Genomic DNA, 18,885 nt, shown 5'->3' with positions numbered 1-18,885 from the left:
TCAAGTAGCTAAAACTATATTACATTTTCTCACTATATTCATTGAAGACAATGTAGATCCCATCGCAATATTGTAGACGTGTCTACAATACTGCACACAGAGCTTTGCCGCTGTATCTAAGCTTGCACCATATAGACATCTATCTAACATGGAACTAACCTGCTGTATCTTAGCTGCCTTGTTTGAAACAGATGTGTTTTTCATATGCGGTTTTTAATTTTTTAAGACTCTGACCTGCTGAACTGCTGAAAGGTGCAGATAGCCATGAGGGAAATTTTGGGTGGGAGCCCTAAGAAATACAATAAAGCTTCATTTATCCCTGAGGAAATTGTATAGATATATGAACATTCATTCAATCCTCAAAATCCTATTTTCTGTCATATTTTCTGGCATATCATAAAAGATACAATAGAAAATTAAGGCTTGCTTTCAGGTGATAATCTAGTTAGGGCACAATAGTAACATATATTCACCAGTAGTAAGTAAAAGATGTTTGAACTGTTTTTTTAAAGTGTGGATGTAATTGGGAACATTTTCTTATTACAGACAACAAGTAGAGACCTTAGATGAAGGTTAGAATATTTCGTTATAGGGTAATTAAGCTTTTATGACAGAAACCCAAACATCCCCTTTCATTATACAGGAAATATGTCTATCCGTTTACACCCAAAAATAAGACATCGGTAATGATTTTAGTAGAGGTATAATTATAATTCACTTCCTGGATTAGTCCAAACCTGCAAGGATTTAAAATTTCCCAAGATGGAGCAATCAAAATAAGAGAAACCACCAAATATCTAACATGCCAGGAGCAGAAAATAAAAGAGGAACAATCCCAGCATTTTCTCAAATTTAAAGGAAACCTACCATTTCAAATGGTAGGTTTAAGCTGTAAACACCGAGCACCAGCTCAGGCTGAGCTGGTGCCGGTGCTTAGTTTCGTTAGTGTTAAAACCGCGGTATCGCGGTTTTAACACTTTTTAAACTTTATAGCATAAACTGCTTCGGCGCTGCGTGCGCACGATCGTGCGCGCGCCTACATAGGAAATGCCGCAGGCGTTGCGCGCGCACGGTCGCGCGCAGCGCCGAAGCGGCTTCTGCTCTAAAGTTTAAAAAGTGTTAAAAGCGCGATACCGCGGTTTTAACACTAACGAAACTAAGCACCGGCACCAGCTCACCCTGAGCTGGTGTACGGTGTTTACAGCTTACACCTACCATTTGAAATGGTAGGTTTCCTTTAAAGGAGTATTCTGGATTTCAAGAATATTGGATCGGGAGGGTTCTGAGAACAGGCACCTAGCCAGATGCCAGGATCAGTAATGGAACCACTCTAATTTACATGCCATTGACATTAAGTCCCAAGTCCTGTGCACAGCTTAGTCCTGTTCAATGTTTAATTGAATAAGGCTGAGCTGTAACCCAAGCAAAGCTGTTGTACTGTATATGCGGGTGTGCTAGACTGCAGCCTTCTTCTGAGGACTGTTGTCTTTTCACTCTTTACTGATCCAAACCATTTAAGGATATATGCATTATTGTTTATAGCGGATTTCCCCTTTTAAAATAACATAAATGTTAAAATGGCTACAAATATTACATTTTATAATGCTGAACATGCAGCAAACAATTTTTTCTTTTCCAACTCCATACACAAAGTCCATATTGTTATAAAGTTCGGTCATACTTATTACATGGTTTTTATGGTTCAAAAATGTCAAACACAACTAACACTTATCCCAACGCTGATTCTTTGTTTCCGACCATCGAAAATTATGTAAAATTTCATTATACATACATTTGAACTAAAGTGTATAGGCAGATTTATACTTTTTCCTGAATTTTTGTTTTATTTTTTTAAGAGTGACATGTGTAGGGCTTTGGAAACAAGAAAGAATCTATACTTACCTCTCTTGCCACTGCGGTTCAGTGTTGTTTCCTCATGTCAGCGATGGTCTCTGTATGTATACAGAGACACAGTTCCTCTTCATGACACACTCCCACTCCGACTTATGGATGCAGACTGTGTAACGGAAGCACAGGCCACAGACAGAAGCTGGAGTTAGTGCAAGCTATGCTTGTGAGGGAGAGCGGTGGGATGGATTGCCGGATAGAGGTAAGTTTAGCTGCTTTTTTGTTCTCACAGCCCCCTTTCCCCAAGTCACTCCTAAAAAAATATGAAAGCGAGGACAACTCCTTTAAAGAACTTACTGTACCTCTTTTTAAACAAACTTTGAATAAATCAATACCCTTGTGTCTGTACATAAAAAATGACACTGTTTCTGTGTATTATGTGACGTGTAATCTTCATTTTTTTCCTCTGCAGCTACTCTCTGTAATTTGCAGTTGTCTCAGAGCTGGGGTGAGGAGATCTAGTTTCTGTCATTCATTCTTCCCTCCTCCCCTCTCTTAGAGCTTCTAAGTAGATTATTTGTCTCTCTTGTTAGCAAGAAAGAATTCAGCAAAAACTTTAGATTAAAATAGACTTATCAGGAAAAGAGGAAGCCTGTGAGGAGCCAAGTAGATGGAGAAAGAATCACTTTCCTCTGATTAATATTACAATTATAATATATTACTAAGTTTCATATATTCAATTGTACTTTATTATGCAGAGTTTAAAGGATATGATAGGATATTGAATCAGAACCCAACCATTGTTTAATAAGGTGAACTGACCCCTTGCTTTTTCTGAAACAATTGTTTCCATCACAATACTCATAACACAAAGGATTATTTGTGAAAGTTACAATAAAATGTGTTGTTTTGTGTTTTTGCTGCATGGTTAACACTGGATGAGGTGTGGTCTTGATGTCCTTGACACCTTCCTGGCACAATCATCAGCGTCATATTGAGAGAATTACAGACAAATGTCCTAGAGAAGAGGGCACTGCAAATCTTTAACCTCAATCAGTATCTCACTGTACAACCCATCCATAACAATCGCCTTGAGTTTGCCAAGAAGTGTCATGGCTTTGTGCAGATTTAATGCATCCTGATCTGTTTTCCCAACTTTTGTCAATGACTCAATCTGATTAGGATCCTGAAACTCAGGGAGGAATCATTAGCCTATGTTCCAGCATTACTCTGTGCCATGCTCCAGGGCTGAACCATGTGGATCTCCATTGATAATATCATAAGTTACGCAACAAGTGCCAGTAAATGGGTGTTGCCCACTACCCTAGACATCTTTCAGTGTTGCATCATGTAAGATAATGGCTGATAATGTTTTGTCATCCGGTAATGTGCTACGTGCGGGGAGTGAGCTGTGAGACGATACATTCCAAGTCATGAGCAACACAGGCCCCTAAGCCAGGCATCTTGCCATGAAGTAGATAAGAAAGCCTTCAGGAATTTACAGCTTGACATACAATGCAGAATAGCAACACACATACCCTAGTGAGAAGATAATGAAATCTATATTTCATATCTCACTCATAATTGCAATTTTTCATGGATTATAACGAAGAGTTTCTGCTTCAACGCCTCTCACTTGTATCATGAAGGTATAAAAGTCTCAATAGCTAGTACCTCTACTCTACAACGTATGTTCTTGGTAGACTCATCGCTATTCCGAACGTCCCCACCATTTCCCCTGTACACATGGATACTCATGGACAGCATAGTATTCCCTCCATGTGTACATATTGCTCAGAGATACAGAATGAATTTGACATGCACGAGTTGAAAAGCAAGATATATTTTATTACCTAAATCATGCCAAATTTTCACAAGCTTCAGGATTATTTTGACAGCTAATGTAAAATGTTCATTGCCGTCCATTGTATGACATCATTTCTTTTCATGTGAATAAGAACATCATGGACTTTATTCATGAAACCAAATCGATCCTGGAATATTGAACAAAACATGAATAAGTTATGGAACATTGTAGAATAAAATTCATACTCAGTCAAGTATTCTCCATAACAACATTTTGACTTCTTCTTAAAAGTTTTTTTGGGGATGCGTGCTCTCATTACTCTTTCTGTCCATTCATCTTACTGGATTCGTTAGAGTTGATTTGTTCAAGTGATGTCAAATTGCACACGTGTGGGGCTGGCTGGTCTAGGTTGGTTGGCACACTGTAGAGCAGTGATGGCGTATCTTTTAGAGGCAGTGTACCCAAACTAAGACCAAAAAAACAAACTATAACCAAAAGGAATGTGGCACATCATGGACTACCTGAGGCAGCAGCAGGAGACCTTGAGTCCTGCCTGGTGTAATCTGTGCTAGGTTGACAGCCTGGGAGTCCTCAGAGAGGGCTATAAGTGGCATCTCTGGCAACTGTGCCATAGGTTCACCACCATACTTATAATTTTAGGGGTAAAATGATAAAAAGTGTGAGCCTCATAGCAAAGTTTAAAGGGATCATATCAAGTTTGATGCACAGGATAAGGGATGAGAATCTGATCACTGCTGGTTTGACTGCTGGGACTCCTACTGATGAGGAGAATAGAAGTCGCATTCTTACTAATTGTTGAAGCATGCGCCCTGCTAGTGAATTCAATACTACGAGAGTTGTAGAGCACAGTGCTCGGGTATCTCTGACATTCTCATAGAAAATTAATTGGAGCACCGATGGAAACAGAGCACTGTGCTCAACAATTTTTGACACTCCCATAGTATTTAATAGGGTGGAAAGACACATGCTCGATTGGCTGCTCTGTCAATTAGTGAAAAGAGAAGACACATTCCCAGCAATTGCTGTGGATAACCTGTGGTACAACCTATTAAAATAGACTCCCAGTTATGGATCTGAGTTTTGTTACCAACGATAGCATTGTGTTTCATTCTACCTTATTTCCCCTTAATTGATCTTAGCCACACTTCTTGCAGTTTCTCAAAGGAGGGAGGAGGGAGGTCCTCAACAGCCAATATTATAATCCAACAAGCACAAGTTGTAGAGCAGAACAATGAGTATCAGGGATCACAGTCCCAAATATGGTTCCAGTCTAAGGTTCACCCAACTCACAGGTACGTATAATCGAGAGCCAAACAAATGTTGAGAAGCCGAACGACCTGAACCAGGGGTGAATAACATCACTGAAGTTTTCCAGGAGAGCACCTAGTATTATAAGTATAGAACCAACCAGAGATGGACACTCTACCTCAAAAATAATGTTTAGTCTGTCCTTTACAGATGGACACAGTTGTATCCAATACAATTCCAGATACCGTAATAATCCAAGCTCCAATGTGTCTCATCTATTTCATAGACTGATGTCAATGCTGATGCTGATCAGCTTAATTGATCTACAAATATTTGATATGTAGAATAAATTCTTATTTTCTCATTAGTAGTAAACCTCCAATGAATCCAATATCTAATATTTTCTCCAAAGAGGTACATCTTACATTTTGGGTGGCTATTATTGTCAGCCAGAAAGTAAGTTAAGAACTAGAAACAAAGAACAATTGTGCTCTATGTTATCCATGTGCAGTGGAAACGCTGGAGAAGCATCATTGTTACGTGATATAACTCCTGGGTATTGACTATATAAATAAGTGAAACATGAATGTATGATCCTCGGGTCTCTTTGCACCTTCCTCTAGTGTCTGTATGTAAATAACAGGGAGGTATTCTGAGATGTTGTGAATATAATGCTGAGGTCAATGCCGTCTCTGAAAAATGTGACTCCTCTGTGATTTACAGTCAAAGTCAATTTTGTTTTTATAAGACATCTTCCTTAGAGATAGCACAATGTGGATTACAAGGGATTTTAACTATTAAAACATTGCTTTTTTATTGTCTACTTAGATTTTGACAACTTTGGGACACATCAGAGCCAGCTGGATAGTGGATATTTAAAGGGTTTTTCAGGATTAAAAAATATGTCTGCTTTATTTCCAAACACAACGCCATGTTGGCCTAGGAGCTGTGTCTGGTATTGCAGGTTTACCCTGATATCAGGAATAATACAACTGATAAACAGCCATGGAGCGGCTTTGGTAAAAAGCTTAATTTATAGATTCCTACCAACTATATAAATTCATATATTTTAGTACTTGATCTGTGAAGTGTGCATTCATCACTTAAAGGGAGTCTTTCAGAACCAGAATTTCTTCCAGGCCAATAACATTGCCTAACAAGAGCCAAAAGTCCATGGAAATGAAATAATTAAAACAGCACTCTAATAAAAACAAATCCTATAATATCTGAAATGCACATCTTGTCATTATCATTTCTGGAATGTTAAGCACCAGATGGGCCTTTTAACAGATTGTGTTTTTGTTGGAGACAACTAGAGATGAGCGAGCACTAAAATGCTCGGGTACTCGTTATTCGAGACGAACTTTTCCCGATGCTCGAGTGCTCGTCTCGAATAACGAGCCCCATTGAAGTCAATGGGAGACTCGAGCATTTTTCAAGGGGACCAAGGCTCTGCACAGGGAAGCTTGGCCAAACACCTGGAAACCTCAGAAAAGGATGGAAACACCACGGAAATGGACAGGAAACAGCAGGGGCAGCATGCATGGATGCCTCTGAGGCTGCTTAAGCGCACCATTATGCCAAAATTATGGGCAACAGCATGGCCATGACAGAGTGACCGAATGAGGCTAGATAGCATCTAAAACATCCAATAATTGACCCTGACACTATAGGGGACGGCATGCAGAGGCATCAGTGGCAGGCTAGAGAGTGGCGGCATCAGTGGCAGGCTAGAGAGTCTCATGGCGACATACCCTAAATGGACTCAGGTTTCACCAAAGGAGGTGAAATGATTTCCTATGTGAACAAAAGGTTGACGGTATATTTAGTCGATAACACAGCATGGTGGCGACATAGTGACCAAGTTCCATAACGTATCTGGTGAAACACCTGAAAAATGAGCCTGACACAGCTCTTTTGATAAGGGGACGACATGTGGAGGCAGCCATGGAGACGACTTCCATGATTAAGAGAGACAGTATGGGGCATTCATATTGCGCTGCTATGATTGCAACTTCAGGTCTCCAGCATGACGGCGACAAATGGGCCGAGTTCCACTATGTATCTGGTGAAACACCCGAAAATTCTGCCTGACACAGCTCGTTTGATAAGGGGATGATGTGCTGCATATCCTCTCGTGCTCCAGCATCTGGGGTATAGAGAGTTGAAATGAGACATTGGTGGACGCTGTGGAGGATCGTGGAGGCAAAATGGACAGGAAACAGCAGGGGCAGCATGCATGGATGCCTCTGAGGCTGCCTAATCTTGGGATGGAGCTGGCGGTCCACTGCCAGGCGAGCTTTCGCCTGTCCAAGCCCCTGTCTCTCGGCTCCTCCCCACCCAAAATGGGCCTGGGGGCCAGAAGCGTTTACTTTGAAAAAATTATAATTTTCAAATCAGGCCGGGTCGTTTGAATATTTCACCTAGGAATAATGGAATAGCATAGTGGTTCTATTTTTAATTGTTTTTACGGAAATGGTTCCATGATTAAGAGCGACAGTATGGGGCATCCATATTGCGCTGCTATGATTGCAACTTCAGGTCTCAATCATGGCGGCGACAGATGGGCCGAGTTCCACTATGTATCTGGTGAAACACCTGAAAATTCTGCCTGACACAGCTCGTTTGATAAGGGGACGATGTATGGAGGCAGTGAACTAGTAGTAGATTAAAGGTGCTGCAGTTAAAACTATGTTAGTTGGATCTTGAGATGGAGCTGGCGCTCCGCTGCCCGGCGAGCTTTCGCCAATCCAAGCCCCTGTCTCTAGGCTACTCCCCAAACAGCACTTCTAAGAACCTTTTGTATAAGATCAAGTGTAGTAGCGTTCTTATAAGTTTAGGATATGGCGGGTGAGGGGAATGTAAACAGATGCGCAAGAAGCGCTGAAATAGTATTGGTAAATGATAAAAGTTTGCCAGTATATTTTGTGGATTACACAGCAGGGTGGCGACAAAGTCAACAAGTTTGATGTGGAAGCCATGAAAACAACCCAAAATTCTGCCCGACACAGCTCGTTTGATAAGGGGACGATGTATGGAGGCAGTGAACTAGTAGTAGATTAAAGGTGCTGCAGTTAAAACTATGTTAGTTGGATCTTGGCATGGAGCTGGCGCTCTGCAGCCAGGCGAGCTTTCGCCAATCCAAGCCCCTGTCTCTAGGCTACTCCCCAAACAGCACTTCTAAGAACCTTTTGTATAAGATCAAGTGTAGTAGCGTTCTTATAAGTTTGGGATATGGCGGGTGAGGGGAATGTAAACAGATGCGCAAGAAGCGCTGAAATAATATCGGTAAATGATAAAAGTTTGCCAGTATATTTTGTGGATTACACAGCAGGGTGGCGACAAAGTTAACAAGTTTGATGTGGAATCCATGAAAACAACCCAAAATTCTGCCTGACACAGTTCGTTTGATAAGGAGACAATGTATGGAGGCAGCTATATGGACGACTTTTGGAGGCAGCTATGGCGATGACGTGTGGAGGTAGCAATGGAGACAACGTGTGGAGCAAGCTAAAAAGACGACATGTGGAGGCTGCTATGGAGACAATTTAATTTGGATAGTGCCTGTATGTGGCAGTCCAAAAAAGTTTTCAAACCAGAGGAGCAGGTAGGTGGTCCTCCAGAAAAATTAAATAGATTGAGTGCCTGTATGTGGCACTCCCAAAAATTGCTTAAAACAGAGGACCGGGTAGGTGGCCCTCCAGAAAAATTAAATACATAGAGTACTATAGCTAGAGCCAGTTGGCCCTGGCAAAAAATAGCCAGTTTCCTATGCTTTAGTGTACAAAGAGGACAATGAGGAGGAGGAGTGCATACATTATTCAGGTTGAGCTTCTTTCACCTGGTGGAGAATGAAAATCCGGAGAAATCCAGGCTTTATTCATCGTGATAAGTGTCATCCTGTCAGCGCTGTCAGTCGACAGGCGTGTACGCTTATCGGTGATGATGCCACCAGCTGCACTGAAAACCCGCTTGGACAACACGCTAGCGGCAGGGCAGGCAAGAACCTCCAAGGCGTACAGCGCCAGTTCGTGCCACATGTCCAGCTTTGAAACCCAGTAGTTGTAGGGAGCTGTGTGATCATTTAGGCCGATGGTATGGTCAGCTACGTACTCCCTCACCATCTTTCTGTAAAGATCAGCCCTACTCTGCCGAGACTGGGGACAGGTGACAGTGTCTTGCTGGGGTGACATAAAACTGGCAAAGGCCTTGTAAAGCGTACCCCTGCCAGTGCTGGAAAAGCTGCCTGCTCGCCTACTCTCCCTCGCTACTTGTCCCGCAGAAGTACGCCCTCTGCCGCTAGCGCTGTCAGAAGGGAAATACTGTTTCAGCTTGTGCACCAGGGCCTGCTGGTATTCATGCATTCTCACACTCCTTTCCTCTCCAGGGATGAGAGTGGAAAGATTTTGCTTGTACCGTGGGTCCAGGAGAGTGAATACCCAGTAATCGGTGCTGGAATAAATTCTTTGAACGCGAGGGTCACGGGATAGGCAGCCTAGCATGAAATCTGCCATATGTGCCAGAGTCCCAACGCGCAAGAATTCACTCCCCTCACTGGCCTGACTGCCCATTTCCTCCTCCTCCAACTCCTCTTCTTCTGCCCATACACGCTGAACAGTGAAGGACTGAACAATGGTCCCCTCTTCTGTCTCGCCAACATTCTCCTCCTCTTCCTCCTCATCCTCCTCCACCTCCACCTCCTCCGATATGCGCTGAGAAACAGACCTAAGGGTGCTTTGGCTATCAACAAGGGAATCTTCTCCCCCCGTCTCTTGTGACGAGCGCAAAGCTTCCGACTTCATGCTGACCAGAGCGTTTTTCAACAGGCCAGGCAGCGGGATGGTGAGGCTGATGATGGCGGCATCGCCACTGACCATCTGTGTTGACTCCTCAAAGTTACTCAGCACCTGACAGATATCAGACATCCACGTCCACTCCACATTGTAGACTTGAGGAAGCTGACTGACCTGACTACCAGTTCTGGTGGAAGTTGACATCTGGCAGTCTACAATCGCTCTGTGCTGCTGGTAAACTCTGGATAACATGGTTAATGTTGAATTCCACCTCGTGGGCACGTCGCACAACAGTCGGTTAGCGGGCAGTTGGAGGCGGCGCTGCGCTGCCCTGAGAGTGGCAGCATCTGTGCTGGACTTCCTGAAATGCGCACAGATGCGGCGCACCTTCGTGAGCAAATCAGACAGATTGGGGTATGTCTTGAGGAAACGCTGAACTATGAGATTTAACACATGGGCCAGGCATGGCACATGTGTCAGTCTGCCGAGTTGCAGAGCCGCCACCAGGTTACGGCCGTTGTCACACACAACCATGCCTGGCTTCAGGTTCAGCGGTGCCAGCCACAGATCAGTCTGCGCCGTGATGCCCTGTAATAGCTCTTGGGCGGTGTGCCTTTTATCGCCTAGGCTCAGCAGTTTGAGCACCGCCTGCTGTCGCTTAGCGATGGCACTGCTGCTGTGCCTAGAGCTACCGCCTGATGGCGCCATGCCCACGGTTGGTAATTCGGAGGAGGAGGAGGTGGAGGAGGGTTGAGAGGAGGAGGAGGCATAGTAGGCCTTTGAGACCTGGACCGAGGTAGGCCCCGCAATCCTCGGCGTCGGCAGTATATGAGCAGCCCCAGGGTTAGACTCGGTCCCAGCCTCCACCAAGTTAACCCAATGTGCCGTCAGCGATATATAGTGGCCCTGCCCGGCAGCACTCGTCCACGTGTCCGTGGTCAGGGGGACCTTGTCAGAAACGGCGTTGGTCAGGGCACGGATGATGTTCTCTGACACGTGCTTGTGCAGGGCTGGGACGGCACATCGGGAAAAGTAGTGGCAGCCGGGGACCGAATACCGAGGGGCGGCCGCCGCCATGAGGTTTCGAAAGGCCTCGGTCTCTACCAGCCTATAGGGCAGCATCTCCAGGCTAAGCTGCGGAGGATCGTGGAGGCGAAGATGGGGTTTTCGCACGGGAGGTGTTTGGGCCGTGGTCCTGGGCAGGGGGCTGACTAGCAGATGACACAGGGGAAGGAGCAGTGGTGTGAGGTGAACGGGCTTGGTGCCATTGAGTGGGGTGTTTAGCATTCATATGCCTGCGCATACTGGTGGTAGTTAAGCTAGTAGTGGTGGAACCCCTGCTGATCCTGGTTTGGCAAAGGTTGCACACCACAGTCCGTCGGTCATCCGGTGTTTCTTTAAAGAACCTCCAGACTTCTGAAAATCTAGCCCTCGCCACGGGAGCTTGACTACGGGCAACATTTGGCGCTGATGCACCAGCTCTGGCCCTGCCTCTCCGTCTGGCCCCACCACTGCCTCTTCCAACCTGTTCTGCTATAGGACTCGCCTCCGTCTCAGAAGCACTGTGTTCACCCGGCCTATCAACCCAGCTTGGGTCTGTCACCTCATCATCCTCCGATCCCTCAGTCTGCGCCCCCCTCGGACTTCCTGCCGTGACAACAACTTCACCACTGTCTGACAACCGTGTCTCCTCATCGTCCAACACCTCTTTACACACTTCTTCCACTACGTCAATAATGTCATCATCACCCACAGACTGCGACTGGTGGAAAACCTGGGCATCGGAAAATTGCTCAGCAGCAACCGGACAAGTGGTTTGTGACTGTGGGAAGGGTCCAGAAAACAGTTCCTCAGGGTATGCCGGTTCAAATGCCAAATTTTTCTGGGAGGGGGCAGACTGGGGGGAAGGAGGCTGAGGTGGAGGAGCTGGAGGAGTGCTGATTTCGGTGACATGGGTGGACTGCGTGGAAGACTGACTGGTGGACAAATGGCTAGAAGCATTGTCCGCAATCCACGACATCACCTCTTCGCACTGTTCTGGCCTCAACAGTGCTCTACCACGAGTCCCAGTAACTTGAGACATGATGAACCTAGGGAGTGTAGCTCTGTGGCGTTCCCCTGCTCCCTCATCAGCAGGTGGTGTCTCACCCCGCCCAGGACCACGGCCTCTGACCCCTGCAGTAGTTGGACGCCCACGTCCACGCCCTCGTCCTCTACCCCTAGCCCTCAGGTTAAACATTTTCCAAATTAAAGTGTAAACTTTTAATTTTTTTTTTTTTGTGTTTATTTTTTTTTTTTAATTTTTAATTTTTTTAACAAAACGATGCTATCCTATTGCTATGGCTAGTTTCTAACCTACACTGACAGCACACAACTGGATTTTGTGCTGTGCCTGATGACTTTGAGCTATAAAATGAAATAAAGGTAAAAAAAAAAAAAATCAGCAGACTCTGCCTAATTCTAATCAAACCCCTAATAAATTGTCCCACTTCGGTGTTTGAGGTGGATATGCGTGTCACTAAGAGCTAAACACAACGGTCGCAGGTCTCCCAGCAAATTCCTCACAATATGTTACTAGCTGCACTACTAATGCCAGCAAGCCCAGCCACAAGCAAACAAAAAAAGGAAAATATAACGCTATTGTAGGCCTAAGTAAGCCGTTGGGGTTCTCCTATGGCTATTTTGTAGCCTACAATGAAAGCACACTGCTTTGCAAGATGAGTTTGAGCTATAAAATGAAATAAAGGTAAAAAAAAAAAATCAGCAGACTGTGCCTAATTCTAATCAAACCCCTAATAAATTGTCCCACTTCGGTGTTTGAGGTGGATATGCGTGTCACTAAGAGCTAAACACAACGGTCGCAGGTCTCCCAGCAAATTCCTCACAATATGTTACTAGCTGCACTACTAATGCCAGCAAGCCCAGCCACAAGCAAATAAAAAAAAGGAAAATATAACGCTATTGTAGGCCTAAGTAAGCCGTTGGGGTTCTCCTATGGCTATTTTGTAGCCTACACTGAAAGCACACTGCTTTGCAAGATGAGTTTGAGCTATAAAATGAAATAAAGGTAAAAAAAAAAAAAATAAGCAGACTCTGCCTAATTCTAATCAAAACCCCTAATAAATTGTCCCACTTTGGTGTTTGAGGTGGATATGTGTGTCACTAAGAGCTAAACACAACGGTAGCAAGTCCCCCTGCAAATTCCTCACAATATGGTACTAGCTGCACTACTAGTGCCAGCAAGCCCAGCCACAAGCAAATAAAAAAAAAATTTATAACGTTATTGTAGCCCTAAGAAGGGCTGTTGGGTTCTTGTAGAATCACTCCTGCCTAACACTATTCTAATAGAACACCCTAACCAGGGGCGGACTGGGAATTTAAAATGGCCCTGGAAAAAACTGTAAAAGCGGCCCCATTTTATGGGCGGAGTCAAAGACAAGTGGGTGTGGTCATAACCGACAAATTGTTGGTATATATAGAATAACACATTTAATCCTGCCTTCTTTATACAAAATAAAACTACTAAAATACGTTTTCCCATATACAAGCTAACCATCTATAATCCTGCCCCCTATGTACAAAAATAGAACTACCGTACTATAATACTGCCCCCTATGTACAAAAAAAGAACTACCGTACTATAATACTGCCCTATATGTACAGGAATAGAACTACTATAATACTGCCCCCTATGTACAAGAATATAACTACTATAATACAGCCCTCTATGTACAAGAATAGAACTACTATAATACTGCCCCCTAGCTACAAGAATATATATACTATAATACTGCCCCCTATGTACAGGAATATAACTACTATAATACTGCCCCCTATGTACAAGAATATAACTACTATAATACTGCTCCTATGTACAGGAATATAACTACTATAATACTGCATCCTATGTACAAGAATATAACTACTATAATACTGCATCCTATGTACAAGAATATAACTACTATAATACTGCCCCATATGTACAAGAATATAACTACTATAATACTGCCCCATATGTACAAGAATATAACTACTATAATACTGCCCCCTAACTACTATAATACTACCCCCTGTGTACAAGAATATAACTACTATAATACTGCCCCCTATGTACAAGAATATAACTACTATAATACTGCCCCCTATGTACAGGAATATAACTACTATAATACTGCCTCCTATGTACAGGAATATAACTACCATAATACTGCCCCCTATGTACAGGAATATAACTACCATAATACTGCCCCCTATGTACAAGAATATAACTACCATAATACTGCCCCCTATGTACAAGAATATAACTACTATAATACTGCCCCCTATGTACAAGAATAGAACTACTATTATACTGCCCCCTATGTATAAGAATATAACTACTATTATACTGCCCCCTATGTACAAGAATATAACTACTATAATACTGCCCCCTATGTACAAGAATATAACTACTATAATACTGCCCCCTATGTACAAGAATATAACTACTATAATACTGCCCCCTATGTACAAGAACATAACTACTATAATACTGCCCCCTATGTACAGTAATATAGCTACTATAATACTGCCCCCTATGTACAGGAATATAACTAGTATAATACTGCCCCCTATGTACAAGAATAGAACTACTATAATACTGCCCCCTATGTACAAGAATAGAACTACTATAATACTGCCCCCTATGTACAAGAATAGAACTACTATAATACTGCCCCCTATGTACAGGAATATAATTGCAAAAAAACTGCCTCCTATGTACATGAGCACCTTACATAGAGGGGATGGCAGCAGTCCTGTGTAAGAAAACAAAGGTAGTCAGGCTGCAGCAGGCCATCGTAAAATATGGACCTATGGGGTGCAGCAGACCTGTGTAATTTATCCACATGGCTGCTGCACCCCATGGTAGCATATTATATACAGGAATGCTGCGCCAGGCCTCCCTATCTTTCCTTCCACAGGACTTCTGTTTCTACCTCGTGTAAAGCAGAAAGTGTCACACTTTGTACAGGATTGTCAGAAGTGACATTCAGCTACTCACAGGTGATGATCATCTCCATCAGGTATAAAAGTGCACTGATTCTCCAGGCCTTCACTTGTCGATAAAGAATTCACGCTCACGTTTAGTCACTTCCTTGCAGCTCCTCTGTGAGCCTAAAGACACTACAGTCACTTACACTATAGTGTCACCTGAATAACACTGTGCTCCTAAGTAATATATATATATATATACCCCTCACACCACAACTGCCCACACTGTGCCCCCACATATATCATATATACCCCTCACACCACAACTGACCACACTGTGCCCCCACATATATCATATATATACCCCTCACACTACAACTGTATACACTGTGCCCGCACATATATCATATATACCCCTCACACCATAACTGACCACACCGTGCCCCCACATATATCATATATACTCCTTACACCACAACTGACCACACTGTGCCCCCACATATATCATATATACCCCTCACACCACAACTGCCCACACTGTGCCCCCACATATATCATATATACCCCTCACACCACAACTGACCACACTGTGCCCCCACATATATCATATGTACCGCTCACACCACAACTGACCACACTGTGCCCCCACATACATCATATGTACCCCTCACACCACAACTGACCACACTGTGCCCCACATATATCATATATACCCCTCACACCACAACTGTCCACACTGTACCCCAACATATATAATATATACCCCTCACACCACAACTGACCACACTGTACCCCCACATATATCATATATACCCCTCACACCACAACTGACCACACTGTACCCCCACATATATCATATATACCCCTCACACCACAACTGACCACACTGTGCCCTAGGATAAATTATGTGTGTACTAAAATAATAATATTTACATTGCCACTTATAATTTACTACAAAACATACAGCTCCCCACTACATTAGAATAACTACAAATATATACTGTGAATACAGAAGTATATTCTGTTATATTTCCAAGACCTGTTACAATGTGCCAATGGTACATTGTAATAGATCATGTGTTAAATCCACATATACTGCCGTACTGTCGCATTGCAGTATATGGTAGGACCAATCCAGGGGTATGAAAAAGTAAAAAAAAAAATTATAAAAAAGCTAAATATTTAAATCACCCACTTTCCCTAGAACTGATATGAAAATAAACAGTAAAAATCATAAACATGTAAGGTATCCCCGCAAAATGTCCTTTCTATCAAAATATAATAACAGTTATTCTCGGTGTTGAACCCAGTAATGCAAGTGATCAAAGGCCGTACAGATTTAAAAAAGGTAGCAAAGAAAACATTAGCTCATCCCGCAAAAATTCACATCTTAACACAGTCCCGTACACCCAGAGGTCGCACTAAGATATGTGTCAGTGTCTTCTGTGTTTAAATTGAGGCAGTTGTAGTGATGTTACATTATGCATTGCCCAGACTGGAGCCACCAACCTCCCCCCAACCAGACTGCGACTGCAGCCACCGAAACCTCTCACCACCAACCTAACGCCACTGACACCAAACACCAAGACTGCAGCCGACGCCGCCGAACCTCAGTGGCCAGACTGCAGCTGATACTGCACATCCATGATGGTTGCTTTGTAAAAAGCTTTTTTTTTTTTTTTTAAGAAATTTTATTTCTTTTTTTGTGTGTGTGTGTGTGTGGGGGGGGGGGGCGTTTTTTCATTATTTTATTCATTGAATTTGCATCTTTGGCATTTTTTGCCACCTGAGCACCCGCCAGACATGCAGCCCCACGTAACACACACCTCATGCCACCTCAGCACACGCCAGACATGCAGCCCCACATAACACACACCTCATGCCACCTCAGCACTCGCCAGACATGCAGCCCCACGTAACACACACCTCATGCCGCCTGAGCACCCGCCAGACATGCAGCCCCACGTAACACACACCTCATGCCACCTGAGCACCCGCCAGACATGCAGCTCCCACGTAACACACACCTCATGCCACCTAAGCACCCGCCAGACATGCAGCCCCACGTAACACACACCTCATGCCACCTAAGCACCCGCCAGACATGCAGCCCCACGTAACACACGCCTCATGCCACCTAAGCACCCGCCAGACATGCAGCCCCACGTAACACACACCTCATGCCACCTAAGCACCCGCCAGACATGCAGCCCCACGTATCACCCACCTCATGCCACCTAAGCACCCTCCAGACATGCGGCCCCACGTAACACACACCTCATGCCACCTGAGCACCCGCCAGACATGCGCCCCCACGTAACACACACCTCATGCCACCTAAGCACCCGCCAGATGCCACCTCATGCCACCTGAGCACCCGCCAGACATGCAGCCCCACGTAACACACACCTCATGCCACCTGAGCACCCGCCAGACATGCAGCCCCACGTAACACACACCTCATGCCACCTGAGCACCCGCCAGACATGCAGCCCCACGTAACACACACCTCATGCCACCTAAGCACCCTCCAGACATGCGGCCCCACGTAACACACACCTCATGCCACCTAAGCACCCGCCAGACATGCAGCCCCACGTATCACCCACCTCATGCCACCTAAGCACCCTCCAGACATGCGGCCCCACGTAACACACACCTCATGCCACCTGAGCACCCGCCAGACATGCGCCCCCACGTAACACACACCTCATGCCACCTAAGCACCCGCCAGATGCCACCTCATGCCACCTGAGCACCCGCCAGACATGCAGCCCCACGTAACACACACCTCATGCCACCTCAGCACCCGCCAGACATGCAGCCCCACGTAACACACACCTCATGCCACCTAAGCACCCGCCAGACATGCAGCCCCACGTAACACACACCTCATGCCACCTGAGCACCCGCCAGACATGCAGCCCCCACGTAACACACACCTCATGCCACCTAAGCACCCGCCAGACATGCAGCCCCACGTAACACACACCTCATGCCACCTAAGCACCCGCCAGACATGCAGCCCCACGTAACACACACCTCATGCCACCTAAGCACCCGCCAGACATGCAGCCCCCACGTAACACACACCTCATGCCACCTAAGCACCCGCCAGACATGCAGCCCCACGTAACACACACCTCATGCCACCTAAGCACCCGCCAGACATGCAGCCCCACGTATCACCCACCTCATGCCACCTAAGCACCCGCCAGACATGCGGCCCCACGTAACACACACCTCATGCCACCTGAGCACCCGCCAGACATGCGCCTCCACGTAACACACACCTCATGCCACCTAAGCACCCGCCAGATGCCACCTCATGCCACCTGAGCACCCGCCAGACATGCAGCCCCACGTAACACACACCTCATGCCACCTGAGCACCCGCCAGACATGCAGCCCCACGTAACACACACCTCTTGCCACCTGAGCACCCGCCAGACATGCAGCCCCACGTAACACACACCTCATGCCACCTGAGCACCCGCCAGACATGCAGCCCCACGTAACACACACCTCATGCCACCTGAGCACCCGCCAGACATGCAGCCCCACGTAACACACACCTCATGCCACCTGAGCACCCGCCAGACATGCAGTCCCATGTAAGATACACCTCATGCCACCTCAGCCCCTGCCAGACATGCAGCCCCACGTAAGATACACCTCATGCCACCTCAGCCCCTGCCAGACATGCAGCCCCATGTAAGATACAGGTGTTCCCTGACCTTACTACAGCCATCCCATCCCCTCCTGTGAAGCCCCTTCACCTCCATACACATGTTTGCACACAGTCCCCCTACCAGTTCTTCTTGCAGGCAGCCATTACAGCTCCACTTCCCGCACTGTGAGGAGACTGTGTATAAAGCCACGCCCCTTTCCCGGAGGCTCCGCCCCCTCCCGTGACATCACTGCTGCACAGAGCAGCTCCAGTAAGATACAGTGTGAGCTGAGCGGTGCCGGCCTGCGCGCTGTACATCATATACCTGTGCGCTCCGGACCCTCAGCTCACAGGCAGCGGCGCTTCACTGCCTCTGTGTGTCACCAGTACCCGCATCAATAATAGGATGTGGGTACTATGATTACAGACAGTTATAGGAAGTCCGAGGAGGGGGAGAGGAGACCGGCCCCAGACAGAGGAGATCGGCCCTGTCCAGCCAGAAACCGACCGGCCCACCGGGAGAATTC

At 45.6% G+C, this 18,885-nt stretch overlaps 1 long non-coding RNA gene across 1 annotated transcript; it reads right to left on the bottom strand.

The window, feature by feature from the left end:
• Positions 1–3,729: 3,729 nt before the first annotated feature.
• LOC140125708 (uncharacterized) lies at positions 3,730–18,551 on the bottom strand. Its single transcript, XR_011854707.1, has 3 exons — positions 18,468–18,551; positions 14,759–14,871; positions 3,730–3,842 (listed from the first exon to the last, which is right to left on the bottom strand). It is a non-coding gene; the product is annotated as an uncharacterized lncRNA (long non-coding RNA).
• Positions 18,552–18,885: the final 334 nt, after the last annotated feature.

The sequence above is a fragment of the Engystomops pustulosus genome, chromosome 4 (genome assembly GCF_040894005.1).
Source record: "Engystomops pustulosus chromosome 4, aEngPut4.maternal, whole genome shotgun sequence".
NCBI lineage: Eukaryota > Metazoa > Chordata > Amphibia > Anura > Leptodactylidae > Engystomops > Engystomops pustulosus.
Note: the sequence above shows the minus strand (reverse complement) of the source record. Positions and strands in the feature narration are given on the sequence as shown.